Genomic DNA, 24,052 nt, shown 5'->3' with positions numbered 1-24,052 from the left:
CCATGGTCATGTGTTACCTCGCATTTTTGAAAGTCCGCTCAGTCAGAGTTAGTGTCGTTTCGACGAATGGAACGGTCACCGTTATTTAAGTACGTGCTCAGTGAAATGCGCCATGAATCTCTCGCTTAGAGCATTAGGACTCGGCTATTAGAAACTAGCTTTCCGATATTTGTTTTAAAAATCAAGATCAGTGATAGGTGACAAATACTCGATTAAAAGAAAAAAAGGAAACTGCTTACTTACTACAAAGCTATAAAAAAAAAAAAAAAAAAAACATTACATCTCTTTAACATGAAATAAATTATTTTTTATGAAAATTCACAAAAGCATATGCTGAGCCAGATTGTACGATGTATATGGCGATTGCAAGCGGATTACGGAAAACAGCAGGCCTAGATAAAGCGTCTGCGAAGGGGCGTGACGGCGTTCAAAAGCGCACGAGCGAGATCAAAGGTGCGCGAGAGCGAAACCGAAGAGTTTAAACCGCGCCACTTATTCAGCACTTCGTCATTGTCCTCTCCAGCCCTCGCGTGTTCTTCTGTTTACCTTGTTCGTTGCACCCCCGGAGGGTTATCAGCGGTAACGTGTAGGCTCTTGTAGTGAAAAATGAAGGGTATCGGGAGCTACCCCTACAAAGGTACCTGCTAAGCGAGGGATGAGAACGCGTTTCCGAGTGAAAGGAAAGAGTGCGTGCGCGATATTAACGGGGTAAAACGCTACACGTGTATTCCGATTGCGAATACGAGGAGGCAAACGTAACAACATCAAAGTGGACCGATTACCGACATTACCTTCACGTTGATCGCAACGCCATGAAAAAAAATCTTTACTTCCAGTTCGGGAAGGAAGGAGAAGGATTTCACTTTACGTACCAGCCATGCAGTTATCGTTTCGGGAATACCGCGTAGTCTGGAGAACAGTGATTAAGGCGGCGCGCGTAAAGTGCAGCTGTTAATAAAATGTTAGGTAGATGAGGTAAATGAGTTAAGACTTTACGGTCAATAAATTATATAAGCTTTCATTATACGACCCGCTGCCTGCGGTTAAATCCAGTCTTTATTCCCTCTTTCATTCGATCGTAGCTCTGTGTGCCCCGAAAGCACTTAAATTTAAGCAGGAAAATTAACGTATTGATTGGCGACTGATACTGTCGCGGTGTCCGTGGGGCAACGAAAAAGAGTCGTCGAAAAATCGACAGATTTGCCGCGAGAATCGCGATAAGAAATCGGCGGAAAGCACTGGCGGAACTTACGCGATTTAATAACGTGAGACTTGTTCTCGATGTACTTGCCCAGGGTTGGATAACTCGCCCTAGTTCGAAAGCCCTGCGGTACTTAAACTCAAAGCACACATCGAGAGGTATTTGAAAAGTTTTCCAACAATTAGGATTAGCTGGGGTATATTCCCGCCGACCTATAGATTCTGGGTGAACGTAGCCATAAAGCACGGAACTCCGGGTGGTCGGGGCAGAAGGGAAAACGGAGGAGGAACGAAAACGGGGCAAGAAGAAGCGACCGAGGGGAGGAAACTCCGGTTGTAGGAGCTTGCGGCGAACTTCACCAGCGGCGATACACATTAGATACCAAGTTCTTACAGCTATACCCTCGGGCAAGAATCGCGCCAATATGAAGTACGGACGCGCGATAATGCTGTCTGAATACATACGATTGTACGTCGTAGATCCCTCGAAGTGTATCCGTGCACGTTTACTTTTTTTTTGCCTCTTCCTCTCCTCATCCCCGTGTTTTAAATAGTGCGTATTGGTTCGTCACTCTATCTCTTTCTCTCTGTTTGTCTCCCTGCCTCTTTCTTTCTCTCTCATTCTCGTCGACAGATCACGTCTCGCTCAGGGCGCAATTTTATTTGCTGTAACCTGCGAGTCACATCTCCGTGAAGTAATTTTCAGGCTGTCGTGAAGTTTTCAGCCTGTAATATTACTTCCAGAAGACGTTACGCCTTAATACCTGGGTAAGCAGGAAAACACAGCCACGGTGTTGAACGAGATTTCATGATTATTAAACTTCTGCGCCCCGACGTCCGATATTAAGCATGGATTACAGGATACGGAGCATAATTAAAGCATTGCAAACTCGACGGATTAACGTGCACGAAATACTTAATATTTAATGCAATTAATAGACGTTCTCTAAATTTCAGTAATGTCGAAAAAAAAATGCGCGCGACAATAGTAAAAATTATTCGTGCATATGACAAATCGTTTCACTGATTCTGATAAATAGATAATTTATTGCACAAGAGAGATCGTAAATGCAAATCTCGCGACGTCGTTGATGATCGTCTTCCAAGTTTTTTTTTTTCAACCTTTACACATAAGTCGTTCAACCGTACGTTCGAAGTAAAGCGGGCGTACGGCTTCTTTACGGATATGCATTTCCGGTAAATCTATTTGAAAACCATATCTGCTTCCCCCGACTGACACTTGGCGTGAAATCGAAAGTCTGTTTATATTACGGTTAAGAATTTATTGCGAAAGTATACACGCGCGTATTTGCGAAGCTGTCGCAAACGATGTGGATCTAGCGAGCGGCAAACGCGAGAGAACGTGCGAATTCGGTGAGACACGCAAGAATGTATCGATCTGCCCTGACATACCAGTCGGCCGCGAGATCTCTAAGGGCGACAACGGCTGGCATTTCGCACCTCGTGGAACGCCTTCAAATCTTCTTGCACGACGACTTTCATCGACCGATTTCATATTCGGCTACGTGAATAACATATTTCCTCCGAACATTTGTTGATGAAGATAAAAATGTTACAAGGAAAAATATTTTTGGAAGGAAAATCTATATTGTAAAAAATAAAGGATTTTTAAATTACCTGTATACATTTCTTTTCTTCCCTGTGTGTCGATCGGTAAATTACAATTCTTTACAATTGCGACATTTAAAATTAGAAATCATTACGCAAGCGTTACAATTTCCGAAGTTTGCGATTCTACGACTCTCCTTGCAAGAGCGATGTTTACGTGGAAAAAGAATCTGGAATGAGGAATGAACAGCTTTTGTTAAGCACCGGCAAAGCCGTGGTGTCAAGAGCGGGGGGGGGGGGGGAATTCTCTGGCGCGGCGCGGGTATTTGCGAATGCAAGTGAAAGGAACATTACGGTGCGTGATTGCCGTTTTATTAGACAAAGGGCGAGAACTGAACGCAGACTTACTCCTATTAACGTCTCTTTATCACCAGGCATTACATTGGAGGGAAATGAAAAGCCACGCGGACCCTCAAGTGCTGGCAGGGTCTTTTCGTAGACAATCTAAATTGTCATTGTACATCTTACGACAGCTACGAACGATTACTACTTCCCGCCGTGCAGTTTGATAATTATCGAAAATGTTCAACTGTTTGCCTAAGCGAATGAATATTTAATGAACAACTTTTTATAAGCGCTCAGTAAATATAATCAAATTTTAATATATTTTATGTAAACAATTATTAAAAGTTTCTCGCGTATCCTTTGAGAATTTAAAATAATTTTTTTACTCTATACGAAAACGTCTAAGTGCTAAAAAGAAGTTTTGAATAGTTGGCATTTAAAATTAAGAGCTTTCTCCTAAATTAAATATCGCGATGTATAACTAGATAAGATCATCTTTAATCAAGTTCAAATTTTTATAGAATCATACGATATGTTATTAACTCTTGCTTGTTCATATTTGCTTTTCACTATGGCTTGTAAATAACTTTCGGGATGGACATGCGCGTCATGAATAAACAAAAACATGATGTATATTTGAAATCCGAACGCTATACTATTTTATGTGGTAATATAAAAATAACTTTTTCAAGATTCATATTACCTAGAATAACGGAATACAAATCCATCGGTTCTACGTACGTTCATTATCTATACAATGACGTTATTTTGTTTTATTATTGTCGCATTTTCATGATGAATTATTTAATAGCATGAAATTACATACGCGGCGACTGTCCTTCCTTCTCGGTAGGGAAAATTGTAGCTATATATTATTCAATTACACGATTGTACTCTTTTTTCCCCGTCCATAATAAACCCATGGTAATATACTAAAACAGTAATTTTCCCTCCCTAAATAGGAGTATTTTACTAGTAAATAATCCGAGACATTCGCGTCTCGGTTCGTCGTAGTAATTTTACAAATTACGCGCTCTTGTAATGGCGTGGAAGAATATTTGAAATTCAGTAATGAGTTGCGTATAAAGCGCAGTTTTTTTTAAACATCTTAGGACGTTCCTGTTCCATTCATTCATTCAATATTCACTCAAAGTCCCTTAGACTGTGCGCTTCCGTCCTTTCCATCTTCCATCTCGATTTGTCCCCAATCCCACGGTATCACGGGCGCCCGGCACCATCGGCGGCATCAGCGACGAGCAAGAAGCAATGGCCCTGTGATGGTGGGCAATTTAAATATCTTCTCTCTCGTCGGAAAAAAGATTATTATTCGAGGTGAAGTTGACAGCTACATCATATTCCAATATCGAACTCAAGGGGGTCGAGATGCGACGTCGTACTTACGAAGTACTTCGTCGCACCGTATATTCATCCCTCTTCCTGGTGTAGGCTAATATTGATGGCTCTAAGTGAAATACATTAAAGTTTTTGAATTTCATTAGAAGTCCCCTGCGCGCGTGCGCGCGCGCGCGCACCGGAACCGTACCCTGATGGCGGGTGACATTTATGGAGAATCACGCGTCACCGCGAAATCGAATAACAGCACGAATGACACGCTTCGTCAAGTGTCAGATGAGTATGTTTTCCGTTCGCCTGACTCTCTAATGCGCACGGGGGCCTGAATCGAAGATTGGCTGGTAAAACTTAAGTAAAAACGAAGAACAAAAAATCCGTATCGCGAAATTCTTCCTAGTTCCTGTAGTTATCGCGCGTCTCAATTACTCGTGAACTTGATGCAAATTAAAAATTATTTCAACACGCACGCAGGTAGGATCTCAGCGGTTTCCCGTGATATCCCGCAGGCGTACTACAAATAGCCGCAGCAGTGCAGTCACGTACGTCACGCGTCTGGAAAGTAATTTAAAACTTGGTGGTGTTATCGCGCAACGCGCCTCACCAGACGATGTTTGACTTGAGAGAGCTTACGGTTAAGTCTCGGTATGTAATAACACGCATGCACGTTGCCGCCCCCTTCCTAAAGTTTGTAACGAGCGCGCGACGTACGTAGGGCTCATATTCCTTTGGTTGCCTCCGTACCCACTCCGCTTTCCGCGCCCCGTCGTCGTCATCCGCACGCCTCTTCTTCCGCCGCCTTCCTTACTTCTTTCCTGGCGAGCGCACCGCTGTATTGCGGATCGACCCTTTCGCGTTCTCACACATCCCCCCAGCTCTGTTTTCACTCTCCTCGCCTCTACTTACCCCCTGCGCGACGGAGGTCGGATACTGCGAGAAAACTTTGGTGGCGCGTTCAACTTGACGCAATATCTGTGCGGGGTCTCGTATAACGTAAACAACGTGTCAGTATCCGCTGCGACATGTATACGGTGGCTTCCACTTAAACCACGCCGCCGTACGTATATTCACGCACGATGCACGTTAAATAAATATATGTTTAAAAAAATTGCGCAGACTGCATGTGCGACCGGATTTTGCGAGATTTTGCTTTTGTAACTAAACCTACGCTTGTTATTCTGGACAGAGCTCGCGGAATGATATATATTATACGAATAATTCGATCAAATGTTATATTTTTATTGCATTTGTTATCTGTAAAAATTATTAATATATTGACGCATTAAATTAAGGCATCAATCCGCAAGTAAAAAAAGAACGAATATTACTGTGTATAATTATTTTCTTCTTATTAAGAATACGCAGTTAAAGCGATTATCGATTTATCGAGGATTTGAATGAAAGCTATAGGGGTGCTAGTTTCACAGTGTAGTGGCAGTAAGAGATAAGCCAGAAAAAAGGGGAGGAAAAGAGAGACAGGTCTAGAGCGGAAAAGAAGTAAAAGAACGTGTCGCGACTGACAGGTCATTTTCCAGAGCCGAGCACCCTCTCGTCGGGTGCGACTTTGGTTCTCGCTCTTCATACCTGCCTGCCTTCGTCTCTCTCTCCTCTCGTGCCTGCTCTAAGGATCACGGCGGCTATCCTAAACTCCCATCTGCTGATTCTCCAGGCAATCCTCGATATCTCGTTTGCCGAGTTCGAATTCGCAATGACGCGCCTATACAACCGCACCAATATCTAATTTGATCTCGCTCGTGAAATGCCATCCATCCGCATGCGAGCAAGCGAAGAACGGGGAAGGAGGAGGGAAAGGGAGAGAAAGAGAAAGGCAGAGAGGGAGAGAGAGGGAGAGAGAGATTGGGGAGCTGTCGGCACATACTGCGTTATGCTGGTAAAATTTCAACGTTTCGCTCTATCGCTGCGCTCAAGGTATTCCTCGAATCTGCTCCTCGTGTTACTTAGCACGCGCACGCGAGATCATAATTAATTGCGGAATTCGCATGAGTGAGTATCCTTGATGCAATCGAAATGATACAGCCTCGGGGAGAAATAGGAGCGCGAGTGGAGCAGTCGATACAACCAACCGCAACACTGAGCGACAGCGCTGAGAGCATTCATTTATTACGCTTGCACGACTAATTGTTTATTTATTTCGAATGAGTCGGTATCACGTTGTAAATGGCCATTTGACACGTTGACAGATGATTCGCTGCAAGTCGCGAGTTAAATAATGCAGAATAAAATATTGATTGACTGGCAACATGTTGACAATATCACATTTCATAAAATCATCCGCCTGCAAAGTATTGCGCGTGGAATTAGCGATGTGTAAAATTTCACGTTTCTATTAAATGGCATCGTGTACGCGCGACAATTTTTTCTTAAACTGTTTTTCCAAATCTCGAAAGGAGTTTATTTCGACTGCGAGGCGCCGGCTGATTTATACGAGCAATATTTCACCGCGTCCTATCGCCCGTGAAAATGTTTGGATTTTGATTACCACATGATTGAGATCTGAAGTTATATATAGAAGGAAGGTACTGAAACCGTGACGTTGATGTTGAGGAATGAACAAGATTCATCAAACCGCATCCGGCGAACGATGAAGGTTCGCCTCGGCTTGATTTCCGCTCGGCTGCTCATTGATATTCACGCTAATCACACGACGTTATCGATGTTGATGTATTTTGCCTTAAGGTTTTCCTCCTTTTTATTCGGCAAGGAGATTGCGGGAGATAAACTCTTCGTGAAATATGCGCCTATTAATCATGCGTAAGTAGAGTAATTTATCGCGTTGGTAATGTAACAAAATACTGTATTTAATTTGTATAATACATCACGTAAGTACGGCGTAAATGAAACATCCATTACGAAGGAAATGTATTTAGCGTAATACTGATGTTTCGAATTCCATTTGATTTGTATAAACGTCACAGGGGATTAATCAAAGTGTGTAATAGTATGGAGACCGCTTGTAATATGTAGCGCCGCGTTGCGAGATTGAAAGCGAAATATAATGTATTTTCATGACGTATATTTTATCTACTTTTTTAATGCTTTAGTGTTCACGACGTAACGGGAATCAAAAAATCATTTAAAAGATTTTAAAAAAGAGAAATATCGTGGACGCCGGCATTTATAACGAAACGATGGAATTATAAAATTTCATATGAGATGTGTAAATTGTTTTAACCAATAAAAAGTACAAATAGACAGTCGTTGGTTTCCAACCATGCGTATTTTATAATCTCCTTCTTATCAGCATATCCACCGAATTCACTTAAATTTAACGACGATTACGCGCCAGTGCTTCTTCTGCAAAATGGACTTGCGAGATACGTTTCGCGGTACAGCGAGTCCCCGTTTCGCTCGAAAAAGCCACAATGGGTGCGTTCAATCGCTTAAGTGCAGGTCGTGGTTTGTCCGCCTGCCTGCAAGTGAAAGGGCGGTATTCAAGTTTTCTTACTGCGACGAATGTATACGTAGGTACTGGACGTTACATAACTAATGAATTGTACATCGGTGCTTACGTAACTTGCAGGCGTGCAACTAAAGCAGAGGCAATAACAAAAAGCGAGAGTGAGAGAGAGAGAGAGGGAGAGAAAGAGAGGGAGACTGGAAACGGAGGGTGAAGCTCAACGAATGCGCTGCATGAATAACATGCATTTATGCAGTGCCGACGCAATATGTAAGGAGTCCTTCTCTCCTTATCCGCGAAGGACCAAGAAAACGCAGCGGTACCTCCATATTTTAGGGAGACCCGACAAAGTGCTCGATCCACGCCCCACTTCCCTTTCTCGTAGTCCATGCATTTATGCAATAACGTAATAATTTCGCGCCTACGCCCGTGCGACATCACGCTCAATTTCCCGCGTCCTCCTCAATCTCTGGCCCGACACGTATATATACAACATACACCGCGCGCTTATATTTATCGTTTATTCACAAATTTCATCTTATTCGCTCTAAGTGACATATATATTGACATATGTAGATTTTAAAAAAAGGGAAATTAGTTCGCGAAAGAAAGTAATAACGCGACGGATCTCCCTCGGTATTGAAAAGATGAATTTGATCGATGTGAAAGTCTACTCCTCGCACAAGCGCAAAATCCGAAAGCTACGTTCGAAAGATAATTATCTCGGGCAGATATACGATGGCTATAAACGTAAACGATTATGGACGTGCTTACTGAGACGCGACCAAGTTGCTCCACACTGAGATTCCCGACTATCACTCCTCCGTGTACCATACTCAACTGCTTAAGTTATGTGTGGCGGTTCCTGTGGTTTCTGGCCGCTCACTGGAGTTTACACTAGCAAGGGCGCTGCTCCTTTAACGGTATCAAGGCGCGATAGCACGTGCCATGGAACACTATCCTACCGATTGTTCAACGGGCTGATACGACTCTGCATTGCATATTTGTGTGTGTGTGTGTGTGTGTGTGTGTGTGTGTGTGTGTGTGTGTGTGTAAATTATATTTTTCATCAATGGCGCCGCCGGGAATCTACATTTCATCATATTTTAATTCCCGCGTGTTCGTTCCAGCAAATTTTAATAAATATGGCACATTTATAATTAACGCGATCTCCAGACGAAACGTTAATGAATTTTACTTTGCCCGCGGGGCGCATGAAAATTGTAACGATATTTCATTGTTACGAGATGACCAATTACATAACGCGAATCCGCGATTTGCTGCCGATTAAATGTCATTTTCCGGAGGGTAAAAAAAGGGTGCACGAGGAGAATAGTAACAGAGGCAGAGCTTCTCGTTAAGATCCGCTTCCGGATCGGGAACTTTGCCATCTTAACCACTCAGACCTCGGCCAGTGGGTCGGGAGAGCGCCGAAGCTGTGTCGGCGCAAGAATCACGGCTCAAATCAGAGTAATTCCGCGTTTATCCGATTGGAAGGTGATTTTAAAACTTGCCACTTACCATTCCAGAAAGTCGGTCCCGCGGTAATGACTTGTGGAGTACTTCGGGAAGAAGATGACAATGATCCTATTTACCTCTCGATCGACGAACGGTACGCTAATCCCTTTACGTTACTTCGATCACGAGAACCTAGAAAATATACCACGCTATACGTATATAAAAAAAAAAAGAAGGAGAACGCGTATCGGCCGTACGACTGCGGAATTGGCTATTAAGCACAATTAAATTTTCGTTGGAAATGCCGTTTCGACAAACAAGATTTTATTGACTTTTAATCGTTATATGCGAAGCGTAAAGATAATTGGCAATATTTTGCGTTAACATCGGTATTTCGACCGTACCTATCAATATTGCTTTAATCATCGGCGCATTTGTAAAACGGGGGATGAATAACCCGATCGACGTTAATTATATCTAGTGCATCGCTGAAAAGAATAGTTAAAAAAAAAAATGATTGCACCCTCCCAAACCAAGCCGACGCGGCACGCGCGCACCCCGACAGGTTTAAATTACATTCCGCTTCGCTTCTTTCGAAGATACATTTTATAAACGCATGAGAGTCGACGAGTACTTTATTGGAAATATTCACTTTGAACGCTCTCCCCTCCCCTCCTACAAGCCAATTTTGCTCCGGACGAATGAGGGAGCAGGAATAAAATTTTGGCGATTACGGGTATACATCGGAGTTAAAAATTCTCGGCTTTGCGCGAAATACTATGTTTAATTGAGGCTGCGTACAAAATATTTCTGTTATGCGCGTGGCGTTTACTCTGACGATATACGGAAGTGCATTGTGCCACGCGCGCTCGCACGTGTGTACACGATCGGGGGCAAAATGTGTAAATGTCCCTGTGAAATATTTACATGTATTTTGCGCCGACTCGCGTCGAATATTTAATTTTCTCCTTACGCCCCTCGCGTTTATTAAAATTGATAATTCCAGCGAAATCCTCGCAAATATTTGTCGAATTTTGTACATCAATGTATCCAATATTAACTCGTAATCCGCGCTAATACCGAAATTCGAGGTTTTCGCCTAACCAACCGGCACATTACACGGTTCGTCTTCTCACATAGTCACTGATAGGCCTCCCCGGGCGCTGATAGGGAATTGAAATTCTTTGGCTTTCCACCAGAAATTCCACCTAAAAAGAGAGAGAGAGAGAGAGAGAGAGGGGAGAAAGAGAGGGCAGGAGAAAGGGAGAGAACACAGCGGATGGTGCGTCAAGGCGCGTAATTCTCTTAGCTGTAGTTCGCGCGTAATCTACGCTCCAAAGTCGCTCTCAATCAGCGCCACGCGGCCTATAATTCAATATATCGAACCCTTATCCAGACGGCCTAACTTCAGCCCACCTGCGTGCTCTCGTCTTCGACTCCTATATCCGAAAGCTCGGCCACTCCACGCACGGCGCGTCGAAATGATACGCCCGGAATCTCTTGAAGGAAAAGAAAGAAACAAGAAGGAACGCACCTAGCACTTTTTGTCTCTCCGCCAGAAGGATTCCATTCGGTGACGGTGGGAAAGGGGTTTCGAGCGTCCTCGTGAAACGTCGCTTGGAGCAGAAGGGGATGAACGGAGTTACCCTTCCATCGGCGTTGCGCCTCTTAGCCCGTAATTGAATAACGTGTCTCGAGGTACCAACTGGGATCTGGGTAGCGTGATATAGTGGGATACGACCTTCGTCCGCACCTCGGCGACTTCAATCTTTTCCTCCACTCTCTCTATCTCTCTCTTGTTCTTCCCACCTCCGACACCCCTGCTCTCGTTCGATCCGATACACGATGAAAGATTGCTCAGCGGATAAGTTCCGTATCGTTTTAGGCTAGATCCCGAGAGTTTAGTCCGTAATCGTCCGCCCCCTCTCCCGTTTCCATTCCCGTTCCATGTCCACTTCTTCCTCTCCCCCTCTCTCGCTCCTTCCCCTCTTTCAAGAAGATCGATCGAAACGCCTAGGCTCGCGTACGCGCTCGCGAACTGCGCTGCCGGAAAAATGATATCCGCGCGCTTCCGTGCAGGAAGTCGGATGATGTATACGAGTCGAACCTTTAAAATATTCGCGGTGTCGGTCAGAAGCACGTACATTCTTACTTGTCGCGGGTAAATAATGCGACGTGATAAACGGAGCCTGGATTAATGCCGCGTCGAAAAAAAAAACAAAAAAAAAACAAGGGCAGATCGCGGCGGCGGCGCGTCGCAAGCTTTATTTCGTGGAGAACGCCCTCCACCCCCGCGACACCACGTAAAATAAGTAATGTCGGCGTGTCCGCGCATCTCATAAGCATCCGCGGATCTCCTCGCGAGCAAAAGGTAAGGCGGATCTAATATATCGACACCATTACCGGGATTATTACCAGCAAAAATTGGAGCCGACACGTCACCGTTATTTGGCGCCGTACGTATTTTTTATATGCGAGGTAAACGGAAAAAAAAAAAAAATCTGCATGTCGACGAAACATTTAATAACGTCCGACCGAGTCGATGGGCACGAAAACATTTCTATTGATTAATACGTATTTGATCAGCGTTTTAATGGTGCGTATAAAACTGATATATACGACGTGAAAAACTGCAAAACCATACCGCACCGAATACGGTGGTCCGTCATCGTGATCCGAATGACATTTTCCCAAAGTACACTTTCCGTAGTTAAGAGTAAGTGATCCGGAAAAGCATTTCGGGTAACGCGTAAGCCTGGAAACTTTGCACCGTTTCCAATATGACGTAAAAGGTCTTTCAAAGCATCGTAGCGTCGTCACGCCTTTGGCACTTGCGCCGTATAGTAAATTTCAAGTATCATCGAGCCAGTGGCTTGAGGTAAATTTAACTGCCCAGTTAGAAACCACAGTTGGAAACCTATATATTTGGCCATATATTTAAATGTCTAAAATGTTTGAAAAGGTTGAAAAAAGTGTCCCGCAATACACACTATTGTGATTTATTTCTTTTTTAATGTTATATCAAACAACAATGTATTAAGTCAGCTTAATAAACTTTTTATATTAACTAATAATTCTAATAAACTGTCAGATCGATAAAAAAAGATTTGACAATATCAAAGATGATTTTCAATTAAACACAAATGAAAAATATACTATTGTACACGTTTACACGACGCAATTATAACGCACAAATTAATGGTACAAGCGACACGGCAATAAGAGAATACGATGTAATCGAAAATCTAACGAGGATATCAGATATTTCCAATGTCTTCCGAAAGTATGCTTCCAAATTGAGAATACAGGATACTCATTTCCTATATTTTGCGGACTCTTACTTTGTACGTAGGAAATCTTACGTTTCTAGGAATAAGCTTCGAATCGAGATGTGATCGCAGAAAGATCTATATATTCAGAATAGCTGGTACGGTGCATTGGTGCGCCGTAAAATCGCCAGATTCGAAAAGATCGCCCACGGGTGGGCGTTCAGGATGGAAGAAAGCGAGACCTTTCCTCTGAAAAATAAGAGGGACGAGCAATGTAAAGAGAAAGAGCGGGCGGAAACACGGACGGAGGATACTGCACGCGCGGTACAAATATTCGTAGGTGCGGAGAAACAATCTGGAATACGGTCGGTGCGATACGGGACGAGGTCTGAAGGGGGGGGGAGGGGGGGGCAAGGCGCCCGAGTATAGGAATCGGAAGCGAGTAAAGAAAGGGGCTACGGAAAGTGTAGTCTAGAAACTTTATCCACTTTGCATGCTGATGGTCACAGATTCGGGAAGACAAAATGGCGCGCGGTAGCAAAGGGTAGAACGAAAAGAGGAAGAGAGGAAAAAGGAGAGAGCGAGAGAGCGAGAGAAAGAGAGAGAGTGGCTGGTGAGCGCGCGGATCGCGATTCACACAAAATCGATTCTCTTTGTGCCTCATCCTCCCGCTGCCGCGCGCCACCGCCTCTGTGCCTTCCGCCCACTCCTTCCCTTGTCCCTTACTCTCTCTTACTCTCTCCAAACTTTGTAGCCAATTTACGAGCGACCAAGTCAGCGCCCTTCGATTTTACGCTAATCCGATGCCGATGTCGTGCCGTAGACGAGGCAAACCTCTCCCTTTACGCCGAGCAGGGACCGAAGGGGATTTCATTTTCCGCGGTCCGTGCCATTCCTTTCCCAGCAGGTCTGTTTCAAGGTAACCAACCACTTCCCTTCACCCTCCTCTGCTCTCGGTACTCGGCACTCTCTATCGTTGCTGTTTCTTTGCGCTCTCCTCGCCTTCCGCTCATCCCGCTTGTACGCTGTTCTCTGTCTCTCTCTCTCTCTCTCTCCCTCTTCTTTTCTTTTCTCTGTTCTCCTCTCTACCACGATCTTGTCTCTCGTAACTCAGCCCTGACGAGCATCCGCGGTCGTTCGAGAAGGTAATGGGGTTTACCGGGGAGAACCGGCGGTACATTTCATCCGGTGTGGCCGATCGAGTTACAGAATTAAGTTCAGCCGTACCGGAATAACGACCATGCCTCTCATTCCCTCTTCTCTTCGCCGCTCGAGCTGCTCTTCCATTTCCGCCCGGTTTCGTGACCAGGCAAAAGAACGATTCGAAACTACGATAACGATTTAAGAAAAAATACTCTCGTTTCAATCGATTCCCCGTGTCGTTTGCGTCAACTGCGAAACGCGCGATAAGACTCAGCTTTATGACAGTCATCCTCTCGACTGAAAAGTTGTCGAGAAATCGAGCTTCGATTCAGGGACTAATGTCCCGATAGATTACGGAAGAGGATCCGCGCTCCAAGTTCAAGCACGAGGCGACGATAAAAGAATGGACGGGTCGTTATATCCGGATCGTTTCGACCTCCTGATAAATTTTTCCTGATAGAAATAAATTTTAATCATCCACCGGGGAGTCACGCCGCGCCATCGACGATACGAGCGAAACGAGCGCGGCAACGAGCGGCAATAACGCTCCCGCGGGGGTGAATGTATTATCCGATTACCCGCACGCTCGTAATTGTCCCTTAAACTTGTAAAATTCCTCAATTTTTACATCACGATCGGCGCGACCCGCGCGGCGATCGATTACGTTTACGAGTCGCTCGACTACGAACGCGAGTTTACAGCGCGAACAGCTGCACAAAAGCCTGCCATACGATCTTCCGGGATACGTCAACGATCAGTCGCGGGCGTCTTGACTGCCAATAACGGAGACATTCTGTCCACCTAAAAATTGAAATTCGAGGCGGTCGTATAAACCGGCGTGCGGACGACTTTGCGATGCAGATACGTATTCCCGATCGTGCTATATCCGGTGACGACCTGGCGCTGGCGGGAGGAGATGAAGGCGATCACAGAGAGAAGGAAGGAAAGGGGAGAAGAGAGAGGAATAAGAAACGGAAGAAGTAGACGACCGCCTCTTAAGGAGACGAGTTGAAAGGTGCCAAAAAGCTCGTAAAAAAAATCGAAGGGATCATAAACGTCCTGTGTTGAGAGTAGAGCGTGCGCAGGATGTTGAAAATTTTGGAAAAACGTCCGGATCTCTCTCTCTCTCTCCTCGCGGTAAACGCGACCTGCCGATGCTCCGATTCTGAAAGTCGGCTCGAGTGCAATCCGGGGAAAAAAAATTGAAATTCCTGAGGAGAAAAATGCGGGAACATATTCAAACGAGCATGCAAGAGTCAGCTGTCATTCCCGTGATTGCACGTCCGTCAGTCATCAGGAGCGGAATGCGCCATTCTCGCAACGCAGTCCGCCCGTTCAACGTCCCACGGCACGACGGAAGGGTTCATTAATTTTCGACGATGACGCTACAGTTTCTTCCGCGTCGGCGAGGCTGACACTCGATATCGGGCGGGCAGGCGGACGTTCGACACGCTATATGCGTTCGGGATTCATCCTTGCCACGCCGAATTTCGCGCTCGCGAGGAGCCACGGGGCGCGTCACCCTTATCAAAAATGTCATTGCGACAATCGTCCGCGCTAATGGGATCTCGAGTGGGCTCGATTAACATTAATAGGCGGCGTTGCTTCAGCGAAAATGTTGTCAATTTTCAGACGAAGACAAATCGCGTTTCACGCGTGTATCGTGCGCGCACACACGGTGCGAATGCGCGGCGAATTATGAAACGCACGTTGTCTTCGAATTCGTAAAACTTTGTACCGTGAAAACCGAAAGCCGATTCACAGCTAGCTCCTCGTCTAGTATCTCACTTCTGCATCGTGCCCGCGATTGGCTTGCACCCGAGAGAGAAGGAGAGACCGAGAGGGAGGAAAATGGAGTAAATCGGAGCGAGAGACGATTGTGGTGGTAGTCGCGCCGCACAGTTGTAACCGTGTCGCGCACGAACGAGTCCGGTAGGTTCTAAATGGCGAGACGATGGATATATCTGCGTATCGGAAAGCGTAGGGGAGGGAAAGCTACCCCCTTTATTGCTTCGCGTATGGAGTCGTAAACAATGCGCCCATATGAAACAATGTTACGGCGTTACCGCGAAACTGCGCGAGGATTGCTCGAGTGTTTCCCAGCAGCTTCCAGCGTCACCGTACGGCTCCTCTCTTTCTCCCTGTCTCTCTCTCTCTCTCTCTCTCACACCTCAGGGATACGAGGGATGTCTACACCGCCACGGCGGAGCTTCAGTTACGAAAAACAATGCCCGATGACACGATGAAAACCGTGAGAAACGTCGACTCTCGTTGACGATGTTGTTTTTTTTTTTCCCGACCCCTTTCGCTCCCTCGCTGCCAACCACGTTCGCGTGAACGCGAAAATTATTTCGCACCTACGGAGAAATACACGTTGAAACGCATTAATGTTTTTATGACGCCGGGTATGCGAGGAGTTCAGATCTAAAAGTTTCGTTTGATTCTCTGTATGAAAATCTCCCATATTATATTTCTTTAAATCAATCAATATGTCACTGTAAGAATATCGAACAAGATCTATCAGGAGATAAAATTATATTGAATAATAATTCTAAAACACGGCAATAATTTGATAGATTATTAGACAAACGAAATAAAGTAGTATTAGTAATTATGGCGTTTTTTAATAATGTAGCAATATTGCTATAAGCATTCCATGAATCAATCGGGAAATACAGGTAATTTGATGGAAAATCAAGCGATGAAAAAAATATAAATATTATGTAATAAATGTTACTGTGAGTTATACCACAGCTGGTGCATGTATAAAATATTTAAATTAAACATTTAATTGCTTCTTTTTGAAGTCGCTTTTGATCCTCTCGCATTTTACGCTGGCAAAATTATATCTCGAAAGTATTAGAATACATCCCACTCGCGCCGCACGGTCGAGTGAGTATTTCCTGCGTTAATAGGATCCCATGGCAACAGAGATGAGTATTCCTCGGTATGCTTCTAGCCCACCCTTCGCCACCCTTAGCCGCCCTTCGCGCCCCTCTGCCTCTCTTACCCTCGACCTAATTATGTTTATGCCACGTGACCTCCTTCTCTCTGAGGGACGATAGGCGGGACATACCTCGTCGGGCTCGCGCGTCCACAAATTACGTTACAAAGGAACCCTAATTAGTTGCATAATTGTAACATTAGTCGAGCAAGCTCGTAGTAAAAATGTCTATTAAATTAATGACTCTAAGATGCGGCTTGTGCGCCGTAGCTCATCGTAAAGCGACGAGTACGTACTGGCTACGTATGTCTTGTTCCACTTTGTTGCATTATTGAACGGAATTCGAGCAATTTGATCGATCTAATCGCGCGCACTCGGTGTTGGTAATCAACGAAACAGCACATATTATGAAGTTACAAAACACGCGTTTTTAGAATAATCCCCAATTGAAAATTCGATTATATTGAATATTAAATAGAAAAGGCGTTAATAATAAAAAGCAATTTTTAACAAGAAAATTAGACGGAATTTGTGTCTGAATTGCTGCTAAGACACAACCCTAAGCATAAAAAAATATTCAGCTAATGAATTAAAACGGTTAAATCCGAGAATATGATGTTCGAGAAATTCTTTCACAAAGATGTCTATTCTAATCTGCCTGAGATGCAAGGAAAAGGGAGGAGAAAGGAAGAAAGAAGAGGGGGGGGGGGAAGAGAGATAGCAATTACGATGTAACGATTGCCCCGACGTGCTCGGTCGTGTACATCTGCACGTAATACGAATACGGAACAGACCCGTCTCGCGGACTCCTCCTCGCGGAATAGAGCCCTTCGTACTTCTCAAAGCGGTTTCATAACGCAGAAAAAGCGGGAAAATACACGATTGCGCGTACATGAAATTGAGTTTAAAAATGTTTGATGTTGATTGTAGGTAATTCAATCAGAGTGTAGCGAGTAATGAGACGGAAGCGGGGCTAAAATCCAGCTCGCTCGCTCGGGCAAACGTTCGCTCGCCAACCGCCGTCCTTCGCCCTCACCATCCCCCTCCAGCCCCAATCCAACCATCTCAACCGTACCCTTCCGCGCTCCTGCCGCGTTTCCATCTACCCCTCGATTCCCGACTTTCCACTCTCAAGTTCGTTCCGTGAATATGAATTAAGTTGATACGATTTGGAGCACGCGGATGCAAGAGTAGGTAAGCAAGAACCATTATATCAAGGCAAATTGTCCAGCGGCGGTTTGCCTGAAATGGATCAGAGTGCAGCGTACCGGAAAGAAGGGGAGTGTGGCTTTATTCCGAGGCTACCGAGCGGCCTATCTCATCGGTGATTGCGATCCATACAAAACAGCCGTGCGACACGAACGTTTTCTACTTACTTTCTTAAAGCGATCAAAACCCCTCTTATAATAATAAATGGATAATTCCTTTTCTTTTTGTGATTGAAACAAAGATACGATTGGGGGTATTAATTTCTCTAATAATTTTATTAGAAATCGCATTGAACAGTTGACAAAATAATTTTAATCGTTTTTTAATTACATATCCTATCTCCGTTGTAATTAACGTGTTAAGAGATGATTCCTAATCTAGTGCGGGCACGATTGTTGCGAAACTGCGGAAAATCTCGCGCACGCTTGTATCTCTGGGAAGCATTGATTTCGAATACGCGTGCGGATTCTGTCACAAAGGCTGGTTTCGGAATTAAATTATTGCATCTGCGCGGCCTGTTCATTGGAATCCATAATGGCGGAATTGAATCGCTTTCCCGAGAGCGCGATTGATTCGCCGAAACGAAGCACTAATCAAAATTAATTCCCATTATTTCGTTAATGACACCGTGCGTCGCGCTGCTCGTCACGCTTGCAAGCTCGATTTGGTGCGAATTAAAGATAATTAAGAACGTATTTATGCCGGAGGTAGAATTCCACCCCTCCCCCCCATCTCCGCCGTGAAAAAGAAGGAATCGATTCTGTAACCTTTCTGTTTCTTTATCGTCGTAAATTGCTCCGTTTTTTCCATTTGCGGGAGAAATTTTCTTCGAAGCGGAGAATATCGCAATTAACTGGAAGATCGATATCGTGACTATGCCCACAAAGTGCCTAAGTATTTTTTTATCCCCCCAACGACGATTGCTAAAGGCAGTACGATAAAATCGTCTATACGTAAAGCGCTTTTACGATGAAGCAATAAAAGCCCATTTTCTCTTCAATTTAAAGCCTATACCTACTTGTAATAATTAGCATACGTAACTTTACAATACGTCGTAGTTGCCAGGACGATAAGTCCATTAATAAGGTATATTTCGCAGTCTCCAAGCCCTCGTGGGTGGAGAAGAGCCATATGTTATCGACATACAGAAATGGTCCATCCTGTATGCGAATGCATCCAAAGCAATTCATCCACCGTACATGGAAATCTCATTAGTCCCAGATACATATAACGCCGCGGCATGCCTAATGGTTGAGTTCGTATCAAGCCATAGGACAGACGCTTTACTCGGAACTTGATCGTGTCGATGTTCATAATGCGTAAGCCGTGATGTGCTGCGTTTCCCATAACGCATAATAACCATCGTAGCGTACAAAATTGCCGCAATCAATACGCGATCCAACTGCCACGACTGGATCGTGCGTCGGCTTGTTTCGGTTTGATTTCTCTAGGAATGCAAAATTTATCGCGGACAGAATCGCATAATCGTCTTAATCAGATACTGTGTGGTGTTTTCGGTTAAAAAAAAAAAATTAATGGTGGATCTCAATCTGCGATCATCGAAGAGATCAAAGTAATCGTCAAGGTGATCTCCATTGTGATCACCAAAAGAGAATTTGCGTCATTGGTAAGGAATGTAGGTACACAACAATGTTCCCCTCTCCCTCTTCACTTTGATGATGGATACTTAATGGGAAGAAGGAAGAAAGAATGGGGGGGGAGGGGGGAGAGGGCACAGTGAGACACGGCGACGGCATGCGTTACGCAACGACGAGGCAAGTAGCGGGTGAGCAGGCGTGCAGGGAGGTGAACAGGAGGGGGAGGGGAGGCAGGGACTTCATTATAACCTCATCTCTTCCCAGGGAGTGCATTCGAATTGAAAAACGCGCAGGCTTGTTTTGAGGTACGGTTACCGTGACAACGCACGTATACACACCAACACGCGCGCGCTCACTTTCCCTCCGCCTTTCACCCCGCACAGTCTCTCTCTGTCACTCTCTCTTTCTCTCTCTCATATCTTTCTACCCTTCCGTTATTCTCTGTTTTGCTCTCGTCCTTGCTCTCTCTCTCTCTCTCTCTCTCTCTCTCTCTCTCTCTCTCTCTCTCTCTCTCTCTCTCTCTCTCTCTCTCTCTCTCGCTCACTCGCTCACTCACTCACACACACTCTCACAACCTGTATACGCCGTCGGCGTATATCGGACGTAGGCGAGGAGCGGCACTCGCGCGGGGGAGAACGAGGACGCGCACCGAGAGCAAGAGGGGCTGCGAGAACGAGGGGTAGATGGTTGCGCATGGGGAGAGTGGGGTGAACACGGAGCGGCGCGGGGTGACGCAAGGGCGGCAGCGAAACGCGGGCATCGGCGAAGCAGTCACTATGACAACGGTGACAGGCGAGGTGTTAGTGCGCATCCGTGACCACGCCTACGTCACGACGCCGTGACGTCAGAGCGTCGACGGCAACGGCGCCAGCCGCCGACGAGGAACGTGGTGTACACAGCTCTCGCAGCCGGCACTAGCGAAGAAGAGAGAGGACGGCTGCCGCCTGTTGCTACTTCGCTACACGCTCCAAGGGTGGGCAACCCCCCTCGCGACTCACCTCGGCTGCCGCGCTTGTCTCCCTCTCGCGCGTACCTCCGCCACGAGGCGAATTCTCTCCCGCAACCCCACGCGGTAACCCACCCGAGCGCGCGCTTCATCTCTTCCCTCCTCTCATCCGCCAGCGTTGTCTCTTTCCTACTCGTATCGCAGTCTCACCCTCTCCTCCCTTTCTCACTCTCTCTCTCTCTCTCTCTCTCTCTCTCTTCCCCGTTCACCATTGCCGCCGCTACCCTACCACCGGGTTTCCAGCCACCGGCACCCCCCTAGAACCCCTTACCCTCCGCCGAGCACCCTCCCGCGCGCGTTACCAGCCAGCAGCGATCCCCACGGCCACGACCGAGAGCCGAGACCGACCGAGAGTTGTCGGCTCTCCGCCAGTCAGCCATCCGACTCGCCGCCACGCCACGCCACGCCGCGCGCAGCGTGTGTTTCTCTGCATCGCGTTTCAAAAGCCTGCGAGCGTGAGAAGCCTTATCGCGCGTCCCTCGTACCGTAAATCATCGGCGAGGCGCAATCTCGCGCGGCAACCCCTCTAAGGGTTCCGCCTGGTTAATCATCGCACATCTTTCCGTCACGGTGACCGACAATACCGTGCGCGGGACGACAATACCACAGAGACAGAGAGACAGAAAGAGAAAGGGAGAATCTACGACGACGTGTTGAGGGGAGGGAGGGGGGTTGAACGAAAAAAAGTTCGAGGTACGGTTGCGCAGCGCGCGTCGTTTGTTTCCACATCCCGAAAGAGAGAGAGAGAGAGAGAGAGAGAAAGATCGGAAAGAGCAAGACCGGATACGGACGTGCAGCGGCGGGTGGACGATACCGCGCGGCCACGCGTATGCGTACGGCACGCGCGCAAGTGCACGGGCGCTCATCGGTAACACTTAGGGAAGCAGCCTAAGTGTGGTCGCCGGCACACGTGCCAGTGTGACACACGACCGGCGGGGGTGCGACGCGGGACGATTCGAGCGAGAAAGCAGCACCACACACGTTCGAGAGACACGCTGGTTCGCAGCAACGCAGCCGGGTTTTGGCGCCACGGTCTATTCGGAGAACGGTCTATGGATCATAGGTTAGATCAAATTAACATCATATTATCAAGTCGCGAGATACCTAGCGCGGTAGACGCGATAACGCGATGGTGCGACGCCGTAAGGGATTTCACGATGGGATTGCGGGTGGTCAGGGTAACAGTGAGAAAGAGTGAGAGAGCGAGAGAGAAAGAGAGAGAAGGGGGGAGGAGTGAGAACGAGTGAAAGAGAGACACGCGACGATCGAGCGCGCAGCACACGTACACCAGGGCGCGATGCGGCCGTGGTCGACTCGACTCGACAAGTCGGCGAGTGGCGCGTGCTGGTAACCTGTTGCCGCCGCCGTGAACGAGACTCCCGAAGCCGGTAATCGCGAGCTTAAGGATACATTACCGCGCGGCTACCTAAACGGGATGATATCGCGTCGCCGGTTACCAGAACGAATGAACAGGGTGCGTTACGGAAGGGGTAGGATTCGCGAAAATCGAAACGTCGTGGCGAACAGCGGGGTTGCGGAGTCGCGTCATTACACGCTAATTGACTGACCTCTGTGCTTGTCGACGAGAATAAAAGGGACGCGCGAAGCCTCCACGAGAGATCGGTCTGGCAATACGATACCAGTAGTAATAGAAGGAGTTTAGAAAAACGGTACCGGTTACGTTTACCTACTCGAATTTCCTCCTCGGCTCTCTCGCTTTACAAAGTTTACTTTCGCGAACAAGATGTTTATCGAAAAACTTCAATTTCAAACTTTATATTTATTTATTAAAAACCTCAATGGTGGAAGTAGAACCATCTACTAACTCGCAATTCGCGAAATGCTGTTTCTCTAAACTATAAACGAGCTATTGACGGTGTATACATTCGATGAATTACGTTTACGTAAAAGTAACACAATTTTGCAGTGTGTGTGTAAGTAGTTAGACGTTAACGTACCACACGTGCGTAATAACACATTTCACTTTAATTTTACGTTAGATGCGAAATCAGTTGAAATGTTAACTTTCAGTGGAACTACTCGAATGAAGACGAGAGCATCGAATGGATAAACGAGGTCAGAATAGAGCAAAAAGTAGGCAATGCGAATATCTAGGTCATCTATCGCGGTTCTTCTGCGAATGAAAAATTTACAAGTCACCGTCTGGAATACATTTGCATAGAATTCCGTAGAATTCGTTTGTTCAATATCTGTTTTGAATATATTAATAACGAATTTCATGGGTGCCAGAATCCCTCCTTCTCGTGCATATTCACGTAGCTATTAAGTTTCTTGAAATGCGAGTGCCGCAGTTTCTAATATAAAACCATTTCTTTGTTAACAAATTAACACACTTTGAAAGTAGACTTTTTTATAAGTCACTGCCAAATTAACCAGCCGGAAAATATTGCAAAATACGAATTTACCTATATTTGACTACCTATAATTTACCTATATTTTTTTTACATAGCCGATTTAGTTAAGCATGTACCTTTCCTTTACATAAAAAATAATTGTCAGTATATATCTTCAAAATTATATTCAATCGTCCACGCGCAATCATTTACGAATATCGTCAATCCGTATGAAGGACATCTAAGTCTTAGTTTACTGTTAATAAATTATGCCATCTATCTCTTCGAAGTTTACAGAAAAAGTTGACACAATTTTCATCACGTATATATCACGATATAAGAAGTTTCAAAATACAAGACTTCGAGTCACTCGTAATCTGACTATATATCGTGAAAATGTGTTTGAGCGATAAATTTCTTGCTTTTCTGAAATGAAATGATAACCGCGTTTGTCCGTTTTATGCTCGATAAAACGTGCACGCGCGGTTACAGCGGCAGTGAGCTTTATGTACAGGGGAATTAGATTTCAAAGACTCTCCCGTCGCACCATTTCGAACGAAAGGTATTTATTACCAAAGTAAGCGTCGTGTGCCGTGTCATTTTCAACAAATAAAATTTTTCACGCAGATATCGCGCACAAAGTAACAGAAAGACGACACCATTGGTACGTGAAACTTTACTTACAGAGTTACCGTAATCCACGTAGAAAACACACGCCACGCGTTATTCATCGTGCCATACGATCTGTCTGATTTTTGTTGTGACATCGCATGTTTATTTGAGATTGTTAGACATTGATGTTTACAGCAATAGTGCCCGTAAATAATAAAATTATTTTCTTTGCCTGCATAAGATTTCCGCCGTGATATTACTTATCGAGATGCGGCGACAAATAACTTTTTAAAGTACCGCCAATCGCGATGCGATTCAGTTTTCTATCTGTCGATATGAAAATATTTGTCGATGGCAGTAAATTCATTAAATTGCGGTTTAACGGGGGCGAGCGAGCTCCGTATAAGTTTTCAGGAAGCGTGTGACATTAGCTTCGGGGGCGTACCGAAGAATGTGGAATGAGGTTGGAAAGTGGGGTACGTGAAGAAGGACCCGAGAGCCCCGACGCGCCGCGCGCGATATACGATATATATCTTTGGACGAGGCTACGTGACCGGAATCCCGAGGAGGTTAAAGT

General features: G+C 45.6%; 1 protein-coding gene across 22 annotated transcripts in view; it reads left to right on the top strand.

The window, feature by feature from the left end:
• Positions 1-24,052, top strand: part of LOC105835899 (CUGBP Elav-like family member 4) — a 569,131-nt gene that overhangs the window by 285,651 nt on the left and 259,428 nt on the right. For 2 of the 22 annotated variants that reach the window (XM_028195170.2, XM_012679549.3), the window contains exon 1: positions 20,865-21,572. The exons of 19 other annotated variants lie outside the window; for them this stretch is intronic. The gene's annotated coding sequence lies outside the window, so the exon portion shown is untranslated. Of the gene's footprint in view, positions 1-20,864; positions 21,573-24,052 lie in introns of those variants that run through there. One more of the 22 variants, XM_012679552.3, reaches the window with a different exon arrangement.

This window comes from Monomorium pharaonis, chromosome 7 (genome assembly GCF_013373865.1).
Source record: "Monomorium pharaonis isolate MP-MQ-018 chromosome 7, ASM1337386v2, whole genome shotgun sequence".
Taxonomy (NCBI): domain Eukaryota; kingdom Metazoa; phylum Arthropoda; class Insecta; order Hymenoptera; family Formicidae; genus Monomorium; species Monomorium pharaonis.
This window is presented reverse-complemented; position numbering and strand designations above follow the sequence as displayed.